General features: G+C 50.1%; 2 long non-coding RNA genes across 2 annotated transcripts in view; both read left to right on the plus strand.

The window, feature by feature from the left end:
* Positions 1-11,489, plus strand: part of LOC135271094 (uncharacterized) — a 58,586-nt gene extending 47,097 nt beyond the window's left edge. Inside the window, exons 2-3 of the long non-coding RNA XR_010339215.1 lie at positions 3,371-3,532; positions 11,199-11,489. This is a non-coding gene — a long non-coding RNA (uncharacterized LOC135271094). The remainder of the gene's footprint in view (positions 1-3,370; positions 3,533-11,198) is intronic.
* Positions 1-19,752, plus strand: part of LOC135271095 (uncharacterized) — a 469,429-nt gene that overhangs the window by 397,574 nt on the left and 52,103 nt on the right. The gene's annotated exons all lie outside the window — the stretch shown is intronic.

Raw genomic sequence — 19,752 nt, forward strand, 5'->3', positions numbered from 1 at the left:
CATTCAGTACATCGGCGTAGGCGAGGTCTTCATGACCAAAACACAAAAAGCATAGACAACAAAAGCCAAAATAGACAAATGGGATCTAATCAAACTCCACAGCTTCTGCACGGCAAAAGAAACAGTCATTAGAGTGAATCAGCAACCAACAGAATGGGAAAAAATGTTTGCAATCTACCCATCTGACAAAGGGCTGATATCCAGAATTTACAAAGAACTGAAACAGATTTATGAGACTTTAGTTCTTTACTTTGCCTGGGCTTTGGTCAAAATATCCTATGTTGATTATCCCTTTCTCTCTTCTCACCTCCCTTCACATATGCCCCTCACCCTCACACACACACACTCCCCAACATTTTCTTTTCTTAATATAAATCACAGGTACAGGTGAAAATTCACAGGGCAAAAGAACAGAAATTATTTTCCTCTAAAGAGTCTGACTGTATTCCCTTGACTCGTTTATATATTGGTATGAAGTCAGTTCCGGAGCTTTGGTCAACAGGAAATTTGATTCTATTTATCACTCTGTAGTGTCTTCTTCATCACTGCAAAATCTTACCTGTAGCACAGCATAAAAATTTAGGTCTCTTTTCCTTTAAAACAAGCTCCCCTTCCCACCACCACCCAGGTGGTTCAAAAGGAGATTGTGGAAGTGGGTTCTGGCCCAGTGCCCCTCTGAATAGAGATGCTCACTGCATGGTTTATGTGCATAAGCAGTCGAAGACAAGGGCCAGTTGTCAGCAGATGTATCCAGGCAACCTTGGTACTAAGCAACAGATTGGAACTCAGAGTGTCCCAGTCCATGCCAGTTAGAGCAGGCTGTTCAGAACTTGGCCTTCACTGAAGGAAAGGCTTGATTTGGGAGGGATAGAAGACAAAGGAGGAGAGGAGAAAAGGAGAGAAGAAAGGAGAAGAGAGAGAAGAGGAAAGGGAAGGGGAAGGAAGGAGAGAGGGGAGGGGAGGAGAAGGGAGAGGAGAAGAGGAGAGGAGAGGACAGGAGACAGGGATATGAGAAGGGAAAATAGAAAGGGGAGGGAATGAGAATGAATAGAAGATAGTTGATCTCAAACAACATCTCATGTCATAAAGGCCAATATTTTAAGAATGATTTGAGGTTTTCCAAAAACAACAATTAAGCTTTTTGAAGTGTTTTTGAACACATTATTTGTTAGGTGAATGCATTTCCCAGGCATCAAAATATTCCGTCTCCAGGACCTACATGACCTTGATCATTCATGGTCCAGAAATTAGTCTCACCTCACTTTCTGGCCTGCTTCTGGAGATCAGAAGCCCAGGACTGCCATGGGGGATTTATTCCTTAGGGGAGGGGTCTGGCATTGAAATGCGGATGGAGCAATGTGGCACAGAATGGAAAGGGAGAGATGAAAGTTTGAAGAGGGAAGCCAGATGAATGAGTCCAGCTTGGTGATGGGGCACAATTAGGGTCAGCCCTTATGGTCAGTACGAACCCCCTCCCCAGTCTCTACTCTCCTAAATATGTTCATAGGAAAGAGGCCAGATACTGTCCACAAATTCCCTCACTATGGATGAGACACCTAAGTGCTCAGATGACCCAGCCAAGTCTGTCACACAGACCAGGGAAAACAGCTTGACAGCCATATAATCATTAGGCTGTAAATGTTTTGGTGATTGGATAGAAAGACTTGAAGTATTAGAAAGCAAGGCTGCACCTGGCATATGAGCCTCCACTACAGGGCCATTGTACTCCTGACCCACCCCACCCACTTCTCCACAGCATGCTTTTCTCACGCATCTATCATGCCCCCTCTGTTCTAAACAAACCTCCACCTCTATCACCACATCCTCCTATTGGCTGCAAGCAGTTGCCACATGGCAGATATCACGTGTGTCACTCATCACAGCCTCTTCTCACACACTAGCAGGATGATTAGATGCCTTTCAACAAGGCCCTGGAATAGGGTCATTAAGAGCTGTCATTCCCTTTTTCTAAGCCAATTTGTCTGTATCAGTTGTTGTCAACCATTAGAGCCTCACAGACTCACAGCGAGGTATCTGAGTCAGAAAACATTTGGCATATGGCGAGCACATGCGTACTTATGAGCTGTACCTCATCACCGATTGAGATCTACCATCCCCAGCCAAGGCTCTGGACTCAGCAATTTGCAAATCCCAGACTTTCACAGTTTGTCTCTTCGCCAGGGTGATTCCCAAACCCAGCTTTGCCTGGAAAGTACCAGGTGCATTTGGTCTGGGGTTGATGAGATGTCTCTTTTGGTTTGGCTTTTAAAAGCGAGACAAGAAGAATGCTAGGGACATCAAGCCCATGGTAGCGCTAGATGAAGATATTCTGAAAAAACTAGATGAGTGTGTGTGTGTGTGTGTGTGTGTGTGTGTGTGTGTCTGCTTGTGATAGAAACTAGAAACTATTCAAAGATAGGCTTCCAGGGATTTTATAACACATATACACACATGCTGGCAGAGAACCACACTTTTGGGAAAATTATTATGTGAAACTCATGCAAACCATCAGATGAAATGTTTATTTTCTTTAGTAGAGCCCTACATTTCCATTTAATGGGCAATTTGTTTAACCACACAGTAACTGAACCCCCTTCATCTATTGGGGGAATTCTGTAGTGAGCTGAGAATTCTGATATTTTCTCCCTTTCAATAGTCAGTCTAAATTTAAGGAGCACCTAAAGTGAAGTGATAGATGCTTAAGCACAGTTGTCACAAGCTGGGACCTCACTATATGACCGAGGAAACTCAACGAATTAGAAGATGACCATGGAGATTTTGTATAGCCACAGGGAGAGAGTTTTCCAGAAGATGGGCAAATCCCATCTTCTTAAAGTTGCATATGCCTCCAGTATGGCCCAGGTACTCTAGTTTTTAAAAAATCCAGGCTGGGTGCAGTGGCTCATGCCTGTAATCCCAGCACTTTGGGAGACCAAGGTGGTAGGATCGCTTGAGCCCAGGTGTCAAGACCAGCCTGGACAACATAGCAAGATCCTGTCTCTACAAAAAAATAAAAAATAAAAAATAGCCAGGCATAGTGTTGTTTGTCTGTGGTCCCAGCTACTCGGGTGGCTGAGGTTGGAGAGTTGCTTGAACTCAGGAAGTCAGGGCGGCAGGGAGTCATGATTATGCCACTGCACTCCAGCCTAGGCAACAGAGCTAGAACCCGACTCCAAAAATAAAAAAGAAATCAAAAAATTCTGGACACTCCAACTTCTTAGCAGTTTGAATCAGTAGGAAGAGGAGGGTCTTCCTGTAATGGATAGTGATCTATGAAATAAGGTTGACATTCTAACAAAAGAAACAAGACTAGGTAAGATCATTCCCCATTTCCTGTTTCAACCTGTTGCTTCATATTTGTTATTCCCAGTGTCTGCCTTCAGCTCCTCCTTACTGAGTCCATTGGACCTTCCAGCTGCCAAATCCTGCTCCTTGAAGGACCTCAAAGCTTCACCTATGCTGTCCAAATTCCCACATTAGGAACAGCATGAAGGCCACATCACTGAAAAGAGAAGTGCTGAACGAATATCAGGTGAGAAATTAATCTGTTTGGCATTTTGTTACCTCTCTTCTGTGTGTAGTCTGGGAGGCTGTTAATTACTTGATTTACTGTATAGTCACTGCCAACAACAATAAATACAATTAACTAATATAAGGTAACTCACTGCCAGTGAGGATAGTAATCACCAGGAAATTGAAGAGAAAGTCTCTTCTTGATACCTTTAGATACAACTCATTATCCTCCTCCTTTAGTGTGTATTAATTTTAAAATTTGATTGCCTTAAGCTTTCTACAGAAATACCTTGGGTTCTATCATTTGTTATCTCTTTTTCCCTCCATTCACGGCCACACATGGGTCAAGAAGGAGTAACTAGAACAGAATGTGTCTTCACCTGTTCCTGCCACCCTGGAAAGCTGAAATGATTTTAGAGCACATGACCAGCCTGATGGGGTTTCTGAGAACACCCAGTCTTTGCTCTAAGAAGGGATCCACCAAGAGAAATAGGGGGAGAATATCTTGCTCTAAGCACACAACACATTTTTGCTTAATTTTCCTAAATCAAGGCTTTCTTAGATGGGACTTGGAGTGTGCTGTAATAGAAACAGAATGATCTTTGGTGTTAGATACTTGGGTTTACACATAATGGTTGAGAACATTTTAAAAATATTTCTTAACACAGCTGAGACGTTCAGTTTTGTAATCTTCAGAATGGAAGCCAACAGCTTTTGCATAGAATTTACATTGTGATAAAATGGAAAAGTGGCTGAATAAATACTTTCTGTTCCTCTAGCCTATTCTTACATCTTTCCTTAAAGTTATACCAATTTTTCTTTTTTTTCTTCCTGGCTTGGATGCTGAATAGCTTAGAGCCAAATTTGTTTATGCCTTTACTAAATATACAATGTGTATCATGCGTGCTAACCACTTACAATATCTTATCTTTGCTATTTTGACATTTCCTTTTCCCCACTGTCCTCATTTCAATATTTTAACTTTCATCTCTTTTTGATGTTCATATTTATAGAGTCATCTCAAATCCATGTAATTAGTATTTTTAAAACTGTCATATTTTCTGTGTTCCACTCCTGGCATACTGTCATCTTTCTCTAAAGCCAAACGTATAGTTTCACGAGAGCTTAACTGAAGAGGAAAAAATTCTCATTAGTGCAGATATACTTTCAAACACAAGTCTGCTGTGGCCTCAGAGCCCTAATCAGAGTTAGGCTTTGATGGGTACTGGAGAAGTGACATTCCCCAAGTGCTTCTGTTCACAGCCAGGGGAGCAGGCAGGTGCTAACAGGAGACAGCCCAAAGTTCATTGTGCTAAAGTTTGAAGAGTTCTTGGTCCTGAGTTGCAATTTCAAAAAACATATGAGTCTTTATTGAGTATCTATTACATGATTAGTCAGATTCATACAGGTATAAAGACACGATGTCCTACGTGTTCTTCAAAAATGCTCATTGTACCCACACTACAGCTGAAGTTTTAGCAAATGATTCATGCATCACAGATTGCCCTGCCAAAAGTAGCATCAGTTTTGGTTGTGTGTAAAAAAAAAAATGAATTCCTATTTTTTTTGGAGGGGATGGGGTGAGAAAATATGGTTATAGTAGTTACCATACAGAAGGGAAAAAAAAGTTACCACTCATTGGAAAGAGCCTCGACTCTGCAAGCCATATATCTTATATTCTGTGGGTAGGTTTATCTTAATTTAGGAATTACACCATGTCATTTTTGTAAATTTAGGGATTACACCATGTCATTTATGTGGGTTGTTCGTGGATTTGGGGATGGTGGATTCTGGGGATTGGAGGGGTTGGTTGTGGATTTGGGGGCTCAGGGGTGTGGGTTGTTTGTGGATTTGGGTGTTTGGGGGGCTGATGGTGGATTTTGGGGTTTGAAGGGGTTACTTGTAGAATTGGGGACTCTGAGGGATTGATTTGGATTTGGGGGTGGGGTTGGGCTGTGGATTCTGTGTTCTGCAGGGTGCCCCTCTATCCTGGAGGATGGCCTCCCCACAGTGCGCCCAGATGACCAGGTGACCCTCTTACTGGAAATGGGTTTCTTCTGGCAGGGGCCCTGGGAGCTGTTCTGTGGCCCACATGGCGCTGATTCCTACAATGTCTACTCTCAGGAGAGCCATGGCAGGGAGGAGAGTCAGGTCGGGTGTGCGGGTAGGGGGAGCACAGAGGAGGTGACAGAGCAAACACCCAGGACGGCAGGAGCAGGGCCTTGGCAGAGGCAGGGGGAAGCCCCAGCCGTTGGGCCACGGGGAGAGGGAGAGGGAGCAAGGGAGAGAATGAGAGACAGAGAGAGAGGGAATGACAGATGGAGAGAGAGAGGGAGAGAGACAGGGAATGAGAGGGAGGGAGGGGGAGACCTGTGGGCCCCACTCGCATTAGGTCCAGGGTGTTACTGGCTAGTGGTGGGTCTTTGGGGTGGGAGTGGGGCTTTGCTGGTGGTTTAGAGGGATCCATGATGTGCGTCTTGACAGTCCCCGTGGGGTGTGGGGGTTGGTGGGGTGAGCCAAGCAGGCTGCGTGTGGACGTCCCACCATGAGGTCGCAGCAAGGCCCACATGGCCGGTTCGGTGTCTGTCACACCAACCAGGGAAGCTAGAGGAGGCAGAGAACGGCAAATGTCCGCAGTGACCGAGCTGCTTGTGGTCTAAGAAAGTGAGGCCTCTATTGGCCATGGGGATCGAGGCAGTCTGAGGTCACGGGAACTTTATGCAGGGTGCCACGCAGCATCCCACGGTGGGGCCTCATCCAGTGGACGATGCCCGGCCATAGTGCCAGCGATGGTGTTAGCCGGCAGCCATCCAGCAAGGTGGTGTCCCAGAGCCCAGGGCTTGGTGGGGCTGATTCAGGGTGGGCAGTGAGGACAGAGGGCCTCCCTGCTGTGAGGAAGGATGGGTGGGAGTGAGGTGTGCAGGGAACCAGCTCCCAGCCCCCACCCCTTGGGTACCTGGAGCTTGGAGGAGACAAAGCAATGAGAAAAAGATTAAGAATGGAAGTGGGACCGGGGTCATCACCTGTACTGGAGGCAGCAGACGCCCCAAGCTGAGGTTCCTGCAGTATTTTCTGCTTACGATCACTCTGAGCGGTCAGCAGATGCTGGAGTGAAGCTGCAGTGACAGTGGGGAGAGGGCGGCAGGACGGTGGAGCATTCTTTGGTGAACAGGAGCCAGTGCATCCTTCTGAAGATTGCTGGCGCTGGCTGCTTTGGGGGAAACTTTGAAAAGCAGAAGCCCGGCCAGGCACGGTGGCTCATGGCTGTAATCCCAGCAATTTGGAAGGCCGAGGTGGGCGGATCACAAGGTCAGGAGTTCAAGACCAGCTTGACCAACATGGAGAAACCCCATCTCTATTAAACACAAAAATTAGCTGGGCTTGGTGGCACACGCCTGTAATCCCAGTTACTCAGGAGGCTGAGGCAGGAGACTTGTTAGAACCAGGGAGGTGGAGGTGGCAGTGAGCCAAGATTGTGCCACCGCACTCTGGCTTGGGTGACAGAGTGAGACTCTGTCTCAAAAAAAAAAAAAAGAAAAAGAAAAAAGATTGCTCCTTTATCTGGCGTGACCTTACATTTTGCCCTTGGGTCAAAGGACCATAAACCCTACCCTTAAGCAGGTGCATGTGGCTGTGCCTGAGACACCTTCCCTGACCCTGAGGGCCCTCCCCCACCAATACTGCTCTGCCTGCTCCTCCCTAGGGAGAAGCTCTGGGCCCGTGCGCATGACCAGGATACACTCTCCTTCCAGACACAGCTTCTGTTCCTACCTCCCTGCTAAGCATTTCTTTCTAAGAATCTAAATTAGCCAGGCACAGTGGCTCCCGCCTGTAATCCCAGCACTTTGGGAGACCAAGACAGATGGATCACTTGAAGTCGGGAGTTCAAGACCGGCCTGACCAACATGGAGAAACCCTGTCTCTACTAAAAATACAAAAAAATTGCTGGCCTTGTGGCTCACGTCTGTAATCTCAGGACTTTGGGAGGCTGAGACGGGTGGATCACGAGGTCAGGAGTTCAAGACCAGCCCGGCCAAGATGGTGAAAACCCATCTTTACTAAAAATACAAAAAATTCAGCCAGGCATGGTGGTGGGCACTTGTCATCCCAGCTACTCGGGAGGCTGCGGCAGTGAATTGCTTGAACCAGGGAGGTGGAGGTTGCAGTGAGCCAAGATCATGCCACTGCACTCCAGCCTGGGTGGCAAGAACAAAACTCCACCTCAAAAAAATAAAAAAACCTAACGAGACCCAAGGCTCTCAAACGGCACCTCATGAAGCCCAGGGGAGTGCTCTGGGGTGGGCCCCATGGTGACGCTCTGTGGGATTACAAGCAGTTCTCTGGGACACACAGCACCTTGAGAATCAGCGAGGACATGGTTCTGGGCAGGCTCCGGCCCAGACGTGCACCTGCGGGGTCCGGGGACCCCTCTTCTGGGTCAGCCAGTGCCCCTGCGCCTGAGAACCTCTGGTGACGTGCCCCAGCCTTTGCAAAATATCTCCTTTCTTCCCACCACCTGTAGGGGGTACATGGCTTCTGCACGGGAGCAGGACTCCGGAGGCTTCCATGGAATCTGACCTGCTCCCTTCCAAGGCTGGCACCTCCTGATCCTGCTACCCCTCTGAGCCTTGCCTGTATCCTTGGGCCCCTGAAGAGCTAGGTTTTCTTTTTCTTTTTTTTCCTTCCTTCCTTCCTTCTTCCTTTCTTCCTTCCTTCCTTTTTCTTTCCCTTCTCTTTTCTTTTCTGGAGTTACAATCTTCTTAAATTTGTGTTTATTTTATTTTACTTTTGAGACGGAGTGCAATGGTGAAATCTCTGCTCACTGCAGCCTCTGCCTCTGGGTTCCAGCGACTCTCCTGCCTCAGCCTCCTGACTAGCTGGGATTACAGGTGTGAGCCAGCTCATTTTTGTATTTTTAGTAGAGATGGGGTTTCAGCATCTTGACCAGGCTGGTCTCGAATTCCTGACCTCGTGATCCACCTGCCTCGGCCTCCCAAAGTGCCGGTGTTACAGGTGTGAGCCACCTTGCCTGGACCAGAATCTTTTTAAAAATTAAATTGAAAATGTTTTTGAGATGGAGTCTTGCTGTGTAGCCCAGGCTGGAGTGCAATGGTCCAATATCTGCTCACTGCATCCCCCACCTCCCGGGTTCCAGCGACTCTCCTGCCTCAGCCTCCCGAGTAGCTGGGATTACAGGTGCCTGCCACCACACCCAGATAATTTTTGTATTTTTAGTAGAGATGGGGTTTCAGCATCTTGACCAGGCTGGTCTCGAACTCCTGACCTTGTGATCCACTTGACTCAGCCTCCCAAAGTGCTGGGATGACAGGCATGAGCCACCATGTCTGGCCCTAAAACTCCTTTTAAATTAAATTTAATTTTTTTTTTTGCTATGGAGTCTCTCTCCATCGCCCAGGCTGGAGTGCAGTGACACAATCTCGGCTCACTGCAGCCTCCACTTCCCAGGTTCCAGGGATTCTCCTGCATCAGCTTCTCAAGTAGCTGGGATTACAGGCCCCCGCCACCATGCCTGGCTAACTTTTGTATTTTCAGTGGAGACTGGATTTTACTATGTTGCCCAGGCTGGTCTCGAACTCCCAACCTCAGGTGATCCGCCCGCCTCGGTCTCCCACAGTGCAGGGATTACAGGCGACAGCTACCATGCGGGCCCAGCTAAGGGTCAGAATCATGCAGCTCCAGGTATCTAACTCCTAAACCATCATTTGTAATCATTTGTGGCTAATGTGTTCCTCCTGTAAAAGCAGTGTTGTCCCCAGGCAAGAAGGACCTTTGTTTGGGGAAAGGGCTGCTATCATCTTTGTTTCAAAGCTAAACTACAAAGATATTGTGGCACAAACCCAGGAGTGAAAAAGGACAGCTGGGAGGTGAGAAGCAGGAGGGGCTGGGTGAGGTCACATCTCTCTCACTGCCCTAAACTTCTCACTTAAAATTTTGCAGGGCTGGGTGTGGTGGGTCATGCCTGTAATCCCAGCACTCTGGGAGGCCGAGGCGGGTGGATCACCTGAGGTCAGGAGTTCGAGACCAGCCTGGCCAACACGGTGAAACCCCGTCTCTACTAAAAATACAAAAATTAGCCGGACATGGTGGCGGGTGCCTGTAATCCCAGCTACTTGGGAGGCTGAGGCATGAGAACTGCTTGAACCTGGGAGGTGGAGGTTGCAGTGAGCGGAGATCATGCCACTGCACTCCAGCCTGGGTGACAGAGCGAGACTCCGTCTCAAAATTTAAAAAAATAATAATTTGTAAAGGCAGTTTTGGTCTCAGGGAGTCAGGTCCTTTCCTGTGGGACTGACCAGGTCCCTGGTTCCCCTCCCTGCTTGGCCCACCCTGTGGGACCCAGGGGTGGGGGTCTCTGGGGGTTACCATGCAGTCCCTATGTGTTCCTGGGGGCTGCCTAGAGAGAGCGGAGACTACAATTCCTGCTGGTGTCACTTGAGGTTATGTTTAGTTAATTTGTATCTAAAAGCTGATGCAAGCAAACAGAGCAGTGACGTGGCTCATGTCTGTAATCCCAGCACTTTAGGAGGCTGAGGTGGGGGGACGGCTTGAGCCCCAGATTTAGAGACCAGCCTGGGCAACATAGTCAGGTCCTGTCTCTACAAAAAATAGTAACTATAAAGAAATAAAATAAAAAGTTCAACAGTAAAGATAAGTTTATAAGGGTCGGACGTGGTACCTCACGCCTATAATCACAGCACTTTGAGAGGCCGAGGCAGGCAGATCACAAGGTCAGGAGTTCAAGACCAGCCTGGCCAATACGCTGAAACCCCAGCATGTCTTACTACAAATACAAAAACATTCACTGGGCATCATGGCACGTGCCTGTCATCCCAGCTCCTCTGGAGGCTGAGGCAGGAGAATTGCTTCAACTGGGACCTGTGAGGCAGAAGTCGCAATGAGCCAAGATCGCGCCACTGCACTCCAGCCTGGGTGACACAGCGAGACTCCGTCTCAAAAAACAAAAATGTTTGTAAGGTAAAAAAGGAAAAATAATTATTTTTTTACCTCACCTATTCTCCAGAAAAGGTAACCTGTTCATACTCAACACTTATTTTTAATCATTCATTTGCAATTTAATTACTGAATTTTGCATTCAACTTGCATTTATTTATTTTTATTGTTCTTTTTTTTTTTTTTTTTTTGAGATGAAGTTTCGCTCTTCTTACCCAGGCTGGAGTGCAATGGCGCAATCTCGGCTCACCACAACCTCCGCCTCCTGGGTTCAAGCAATTCCCCTGCCTCAGCCTCCCGAGTAGCTGTGATTACAGGCACGTGCCACCATGCCCAACTATGTTTTATTTTTTTAAAGATGGGGTTTCACCATGATGGCCAGGCTGGTCTTGAACTCCTGACCTCAGGTGATCCACTCACCTCGGCCTCTCAAAGTGTTGGGATTACAGGCGTGAGCCACCACGCTCAGCGGCATTGTTTTTAATCATTCAACGTGAAATTATATAATGTCAGCTTGCCTTTTCAAAGTGTGCACTGCAGTGGTATTTACGGCAGTCACAGGTTGGCAAGATAGTTTTTTACTTCTAATTTTACTCTGTAGTTTTGGAAGCATGAAAGAAAAAGAAGTTTCCAAACCCCCAAATCATGAAGCTAAAAATAAAATTCAAGCTGGCAATTGATTAGGGCCAACCTGCCTCTTGTTCTGTTCACAGTCACCCTCTGCTCACTGAGACAGATGCATATTTGATTGCCTCCTTTGGAAAGGCTCATCAGAAACTCAAGAGTTTCTCCCTCCGGCTTCCAGTCTTCCTTGTGTTGTTCCAGCTGTCCCGCTTTTCCTGACCGAATCATGTTCACCTCGCATATTCATGTCACCTGTCTCCCTAGAACATGTAAAACTGAGATGGGCCCTGACCACCCTGGGCACCTGTGGTCAGGACCTTCTGAGGCTGGGTCACGGGTGTGTGTCATGACTCTTGGTGAAATAAAACTTTCTAGATTAACTGAGACCTGTCTCAGATTTTCGGGGCTCACAGGGGTCACGGTGGGGGTTCCTGGGTCAGAGGATGATGTCCATAGGGTGAATTCTTAATTTTTTTTTTTTTGAGACAGAGTCTTGCTCTGTTGGTCAGGCTGGAGTGCAGTGACAAGATCTTGGCTCACTGCAACCTCTTGGCTAATTTTGGTATTTTTAGTAGAGACGGGCTTTCACTATGTTGGCCAGGCTGGTCTCGAACTCCTGACCTCAGGTGATCCGGCCTCCTCGGCCTCCCAAGGTGCTGGGATTACAGGCGTGAGCCACCGTGCCCGGCTGGGTGGATTCTTTCAAACGCACCCAGAAGTCACTGCACACACTCCTGGTCTTGGCAGACTTGAATTCATGGAGTCTGTGGTGAGCGCTCTGCTGTCCCTGTGACACTCTGCCCTCCCCTGAATGTCCACCAGGTGCCCCCGAGGCCCTTTGTGAGCAGACCTCAGCCTCCACCAGCACAGAGCATTTCATCTCCACCTCCCTGCGCCCCAGTAAAAGACGTAAACCACCAGGTGCAGTGGCTCACACCTGTCATCCCAGCAGTTTGGGAGGCTGAAGCAGGCAGATCATGAGGTCAGGAGTTCCAGACCAGCCTGGCCAGCATGGTGAAACCCCGTCTTGACTAAAAATACAGACATTGCCCGTGCGTGGTGTCAGGTGCCTGTCATCCAAGCTGAGGCAGGGGAATCGCTTGAACCTGGGAAGTGGAGGTGACAGTGAGCCGAGATCACACCACTGCACTCCCGCCTGGGCAACAAGAGTGAGACTCCATCTCAAGAACAAAAAAGGACGTGAAGCAACATGAACAGCTTGAGGTCAGGCCTTACTGCTGGGGTGGCCCCAGGCCCCGTGGAAGTTCTTGACAGAGTTTCCAAAATAATTTGCCGTTTGTTCCAGTCAAGGCCAAGACACCACCTACCCCACCACCCTCTCCCAGAGCGTTTACAGAAAGGTGCTAAAGTCGAGTCCTCCCTCCAACCCTTTGAGATGTTTTTCAGCTGAGGCATGTCTGAAAGCCTCTCCTCTGAGTTGGGCCTCCTGGGAGCAGAGCATGCTTTGATGGCTTGGGCTCCCAGATGCCTGCCTCTGGTATTACACCAAGAAAACCTTTAACTCCTTCTTTGCCAACTGTGCCAAGCGTCCATCTTTGAAATTCCCACTCAGCCCTGCATGAATCCAGGGTGAGGTCAGGGCACACTAGACCTTCATCCCTCTTGCTGATTAAAATCTGTTCTTGGCCCGGCATGGTGGCCCACGCCTGTCATCCCAGTACTTTGGGAGGTTGAGGTAGGCAGATCACCTGAGGTCAGGACTGGGAGACCAGACCGACCAATATCATGAAACCCCATCCTACTAAAAATACAAAAATCAGCCGGGTGTGGTGGCACGTGCCTGTGATCCCAGCTACTCGGGAGGCTGAAGCAGGAGAATTCCTTGAACCCGGGAGGTGGAGTTTGCCGTGAGCTGACATTGTGCCACTGCACTCCAGCCTGGGTGACAAGAGAGAATCTCCATCTCAGTAAAGGAAAGGAAGTTGGGGGGATACGGGAAGGGGAGGAGGGAGGGAAGGGGGAAGGGAGAAATGGAATGAGGAAGGGAAGGGTGGGGAAGAAGGGAAAGAAGGAAGCAAAGGAAAGAAGGGAACGGGGAAGTGAAGGGGGAAGGAAAGGGGAGCAGAGGGGAAGGGAGGGAAGGGGAGGGAAGGGGGAGGGGAGGGGAGGGGGAGGGGTGGGGAAAGGAGGGAAGGGAAGCAGGGAAGGAAAGAAGGGAGCAGGGAAGGGAAGGGTGGAAGGAAAAGTGAGAAGAGGGGAGGGGAGGGAAGGAGGGAGGGGAGGGAAGCGGAGGGGGAAGGGAACTGGAAGGGAAGGGGGAAGGGGGAAGGGAGGGGAGGGAAGGGAAGGGGGAGCGGAAAGAGGGGAGGGAAGGGGGAAGAGGAGGGAAGGGGAGGGGCGGGAAAGGGAGAAGAAGAGGGAGGGGAAGGGGAGGGAAAGGGGTAGGGGAAGGAAGGGGAGGGGAGGGAAGGGGAGAAGGGGAGGGAAGGGGAGAAGGGGAGGGGAGGGAAGGGGAAGGAGAAGGGAGGGTAGGGAAGGGTAGGGAAGTGGAGGGAAGGGGAGGGGAGGAGAAGGAAGGGAAGGGGAGGGAAGGGGGAAGAGGAGGGGAGGGGAGCAGAAGGGAGGGAAGGGAAGCCGGGAAGGGAAGGGGGAGAGGGAAAGGGAGGGGATGGGAGGGGAGGGAAGGGAAGAAGGGGAGGGAAGGGAAGAAGGGAAGGGAAGGGAAAGGAAAAAGGAAGAAGGAAGAAGGGAGAAAGGAAAAAAGGGAGGGAGGGAGGGGAGGCAGAAGCCAGGCACAGAAGCAGCCGCATTGGTGGCAGCTTGGTGTTTACCTTATTTGAACCCGGTTTCAACATTTGGCTGCCTTTGGTTGAAACTCAGCGGTCAGCAGAAGAGTAGGTTCTGGTCTGTTTACACTTTCTGTTACCTCACAGTTCACTGTGTACAGAGAAACCTTTAGGCCGAACTGAAAATATGTGAGGAGGCAATTTCAGGAACCGTAAATATTGGAGATAGAAGTTTCTTGTTTTTTTTCTTTTTGAGATGGGATCTTGCTCCGTCGCCCAGGCTGGAGTGCAGTGGTGTGATCTCACCTCGATGCAGCCTCCACCTCCCGGATTCAAGCGACTCTCCTGTCTCAGGCTCTCGAGAAGCTGGGATTACAGGTGCTGGCCACCACGCCTGGCTAATTTCTGTGTTTTCAGTAGAGATGGGGTTTCACCATGTTGGTCAGGCTGGTTTTGAACTCCTGACCTCATGTGATCCGCCTAACTCGGCCTCTCAAACTGCTGGAATTACAGGTGTGAGCGACCATGCCTGGCCTTTTTTCCTTTCCTTTTTTTTATTAATTGCATTTTAGGTTTTGGGGTACATGTTAAAAACATGCAAGATTGTTGCATAGGTGCATACGTGGCAGTGTGATTTGCTGCCTTCTTCCCCTTCACCTATATGTGGCATTTCTCCCAATGCTATCTCTCCCCAACTCCCCAACCCCCGTTGTCCCCACGACTCCCCTCCAACAGACCCCAGTGTATAGTGCTCCCCTCCGTGTCCATGTGTTCCCTTTGTTCAACACCCGTCTATGAGTGAGAACATGCGATGTTTGATTTTGTGTTCTTGTGTCAGTTTGCTGAGAATGATGGTTTCCAGGTTCATCCATGTCCCTACAAAGGACGCAAACTCATCGTTTTGGATGGCTGCATAATATTCCATGGTGCATATGTGCCACATTTTTCCTGTCCAGTCTATCATCGATGGGCATTTGGGTTGGTTCCAGGTCATTGCTATTGTAAACTGTGTTGCAATGAACATTCGTGTGCATGTGTCCTTATAGTAGAACCATTTATAATCCTTTGAATACATACCCAGTAATGGGATTGCTGGGTCAAATGGAATTTCTATTTCTAGGTTCTTGAGGAATCGCCACACTGTCTTCCACAATGGTTGAACTAATTTACACTCCCACCAACGGTGTAAAAGTGTTCCTATTTCTTCACATCCTCTCCAGCATCTGTTGTCTCCAGATTTTTTAATGATCGCCGTTCTAACTGGTGTGAGATAGTAGCTCAATGTAGTTTTGATTTTCCTGTTTTATTTTTTTACAGACAAGATGTCACTGTGTCACCCAGGCTGGAGTGCAGTTGTGTGATCATAACTCACTGTAGCCTTGACCTCCCAGGCTCAAGTGATCCTCCCCGCTCAGCCTCCCGAGTAGCTGGGAGTACAGGAGGAGGTGTGACATCGCTGTAGCTGGTACTACAAGTGCACGCCACTATGCCCAGCTAATTTCTATCTTTTCTGTAGAGACAGGGGCTGGGTACACTGCCCAGGCTGGTCTGGAACTCCTGGGCTGAAGCAATATGCCTGTCTAGGCCTCCCGCAGTGCCAGTATTTCAATCTCTGCTTACTTGATCGGTGGAAAATGGTCATCTATTTTCATGTTGAATAGTGCTGTCTCCTCACATGCATGTATTTTGAGAATGCCATACAAAGTCGAGTGAGTTTCCTGCCGTGTGTCTGATCAGAGGTGGTTTTGGTATTCGAAGGCCTGTGTTACGATTTTGAGCATGGGGATTTGGAGCATAAATGATTAGCAGGTGGACAAGTGCAGCTGGGATCGGGGTGAGGAGCCCTCATCCCTGACTCTGCCCTTCATCCCTGACTTCCTAACTCCAGCTCAGTGCTTTATTTTATTTTATTTAGTTAGTTTTTGAGATGGAGTTTTGCTGTGTCTCCCAGGCTGAGGTGCAGTGGCACCATCTCGGCTCAGTGCAACCTCTGCCTCCTGGGTTCAAGTGATCGTCCTGCCTCAGCCTCCCGAGTAGCTGAGATTACAGGCGCCTGCCACCATGCCTGGCTAATTTTTTATATATCTGGTACAGATGGAATTTCACCCTGTTGGCTAGGCTGGTCTTGAACCCGTGATCTGAAGTGATGTGCCTGCTTTGCCCTCCCAAAGTGCTGGGATTACAGGACTGAGCCACTGTGCCTGTCCTATTTAGTTATTTATTTATTTTGAGACAGAGTCTCACTCTGTCACCCAGGCTGGAGTGCAATGCCATCGCCTCGGCTCACTGCAACCTCCGCCTCCTGGGCTCAAGCGATTCTCCTGCCACAGCCTACCGAGTAGCTGGGATTACAGGCACCCACCAACACACCCAGCTAATTCTTTATGTTTTTAGTAGGGACGTGGTTTCACTATGTGGGTCAGGCTGGTCTTCAACCCCTGACATTGTGATCCCAAAGTGCTGGCATTACAGGCGTGAGGCACTATGCCCAGCTTCATTTATTTATTTTTGAGATGGAGTGTCTCTGTCACCCATGCTGGAGTGCAGTGGCACGATCTCACCTCACTGCAGCCTCTGCCTCCCGGGTTGAAGCAATTCTCCTGCCTCAGCCTCCTGAGTAGCTGGGATTACAGGCACCAGTCACCAACCCTGGCCTAAATTTTGTATTTTTTTAGTAGAGACAAGGTTTCACCTTGATGGCCATACTGCTCTTGAACTCCTGATTTCAAGGAATCCGCCTGCCTCGGCCTCTCAAAGTTGTCTCTTTTCTCTAGTAAAGCGGTAAGACCCACCTTCGGAGATACCAGTCCATATCCTTTTTGCTTCTCAGGAAGGAGAGGGGGAATGGAATTGGTGATGGTTTAAAAGAAGCCAGCTCAGGCCGGGCACAGTGGCTGACACCTGTAATCCCAGCACTTTGGGAGGTTGAGGCAGGCAGATCACATGAGGTCAGGAGTTTGAGACCAGCCTGGCCAACATGGTGAAACCCCATCTCTACTAAAAATACAAAAAATTAGACAGGAGTGGTGGCGGGTGTTGTGATCCCAGATACTTGGGAGCCTGAGGCAGGAGAATCTCTTGAGCTTGGGAGGCAAAGTTTGCAGTGAGCCGAGATCACACCACTGCTCTCCAGCCTGGGCGACAGAGCAAGACTCCATATCAAAATAAATAAAAAAAATATATAAATAAAACATTTATCTCCACCTGGTGTCCCTCCTTGCTATTGGAGGGGGTGCTCCCCGTCCTCAGTATTTGAAACTCAATCACGGGCTGATGGAATGTTCCAGCGGAGAAGAGGGCTTTGCATCACAGGTAGCGCCCCGAACAAGAGCTTCTGTGCCGGGCATCAGGAGGGGTTGGCAAACACACCTTGCAGCACACAAGGGCACTGTCAACAGGGAAGTGCCAGCATTTCCAGGGCCCCACACTCAGCCCAATTAACTCAAGCACCATTCACAACCCTCGGCTCACACAAGAGAGGCAGCGCCAAGGCATGGATGAGACATCACACTCGGCCCGCTGGAGGTCCCCGGCCACTGTCCGGCCCACACCTGATGGCCCAGGACACAGAAGGGGAGGAAGGGCTGGGTGCCATGACCACAGGACCACATCACACCACGACACAGAGGGAGGAAAGTCCCCATATCCAGGGGTCCACATCACACCAGGACACAGAGGGAGGACAAGCCCCGTGACCAGGGGTCCATGTCACACCAGGACACAGGACACAGTGGGAGGAAGGCTGGGCCGTGGGTCCACACTGGCACATCACAACAGAACACAGAGGGAGGACAGGCCATGTGTCCAGGGGTCCATGTCACACCAGGACACAGAGGAAGGACAGGCCCCATGTCCAGCTGTCCACGTCACACAACAACATAGAGGGAAGAAGGCTGGGTCCTGTGTCCACATGTCCATATCACACCAGGACACAGAGGGAGGACAGGCCCCATGTCCAGTGGTCCACGTCACACCAGGACAGAGAGGCAGGAAGGCTGGGCCCTGTGTCCACACGTCCACATCAGACCAGGACACAGAGGGAGGAGAGTTCCCAAGTTCAGGGGTCCACGTCACACGAGGACACAGAGGGAGAACAGGCCCCATGTCAAGGAGTCCACGTCACAACACGACATAGAGGGAGGAATGCCGGGCCCTGTGTCCACAGGGACACAGAGGGAGGACAGGCCCTGAGTTCTGGTGTGAATGTCACACCAGGACACAGAGGAAGGACTGGACCTGTGTCCAGGGTTCCACATCACACCAGGACACAGAGGAAGGACAGGCCCCATGTCTAGGGGTCCACCTCTCACCAGTACACAGAGGGAGGACAGGTCCCATGTCCAGGGTCCCACATCACACCAGGACATAGACAGAGGACACGAACAGTGTCCAGGGTTCCACATCACACCAGGACACAGTGGGAGGATGGGCCCCATGTCCAGGGGTCCACATCACACCAGGAAATAGAGAGAGGACAGGCCCTGTCTCCAGGGTTCCACATCACACCAGGACACAGAGGGAGGACAGGTCCCATGTCCAGGGATCCACGTCACATCAGGAAATAGAGGGAGGAAGGCTGTGCCCTGTGTCCACACGTCCACATCACAGCAGGACACACAGTTAGGACAGGCCCCATATCCAGGACTTCACGTCACACCAGGACATGGAGGACAGACCCTGTGTCCAGGGGTCCACATCACACCAGGACACAGAGGAAGGCCAGGCCCCATGTCCACCCGTCCTTGCCACACGATGACATAGAGGGAGGAAGGCTGGGCCATGTATCCACACATCCACAGCACAACAGGACACAGAGAAAGGTCAGGCCCCATGTCCAGGCATCCATGTGAAACCAGGATATAGAAGGAGGACAGACCAGGTGTCCAGGGGTCTACATCACACCAGGACACAGAAGGAGAACAGGCCCCATGTCGAGGGGTCCACATCGCACCAGGTCACCAAGTTAGGACAGGCCCCGTGTCCAGGGGTCCACATCACACAAAGATACAGATGGAGGACAGGCCAGGTGTCCAGGAGTCCACGTCACACCAGGATGTAAAGGGAGGAAGGCTGGGCCCTCTGACCACACGTCCACATAACACCAGGACACAGAGGGAGGAGAAGCACCATGTCCAGGGATCCACATCACACCAGGACACAGAGGGAGGACAAGCCCCGTGTCCAGGGGTCCACATCACACCAGGACAAATGGGGAGGACGGCTGGGCTGTGTGTGCACACTGCGACATCGCACCAGGACACAAAGGGAGGACAGGCCCCGTGTCCAGGGGTCCATGTCACACCATGACATAGAGGGAGGAAGGCTGCGTCCTGTGTCCACACATCCACATCACACCAGGACACAGAGGGAGGACAGGCCCCATATCCAGGGTTACACGACACACCAGGACATAGAGGGAGGAAGGCTTGGCCCTGTGTCCACACGTCCACATCACACCAAGACACAGAGCGAGGACAGGCCCTGTGTCTAGGGGTGATTCTTACACCAGGAGACAGAGGAAGGACAGGCCCCATGTCCAGGGGTCCACATCACACCAGGACTTAGAGGGATGACAAGCCCAATCTCCAGGGTTTGACATCACACCAGGACAGAGAGGGAGGAAAGGCCCCATGTGCAGGGGTACACATCACACCAGGACTTAGACGGATGACAGGCCCAATCTCCAAGGTCTGACATCACACCAGGACAAAGAGGGAGGAAAGGCCCCATGTCCAGGGGGTCCACGTCACACCAGAAAAAAGAGGGAGGAAGACTGCGCCCACAGCAGGACACACATGAGGACAGGCCCCATGTCCAGGGTTCGATGTCACACCAGGACATAGAGGGAGGACAGGCCCTGTGTCCAGGGGTCCACATCAAACCATGACACAGAGGG

This window comes from Aotus nancymaae, unplaced genomic scaffold (assembly GCF_030222135.1).
Source record: "Aotus nancymaae isolate 86718 unplaced genomic scaffold, 86718_ANA_hifiasm-v0.15.2.pri h1tg000075l, whole genome shotgun sequence".
Taxonomy (NCBI): domain Eukaryota; kingdom Metazoa; phylum Chordata; class Mammalia; order Primates; family Aotidae; genus Aotus; species Aotus nancymaae.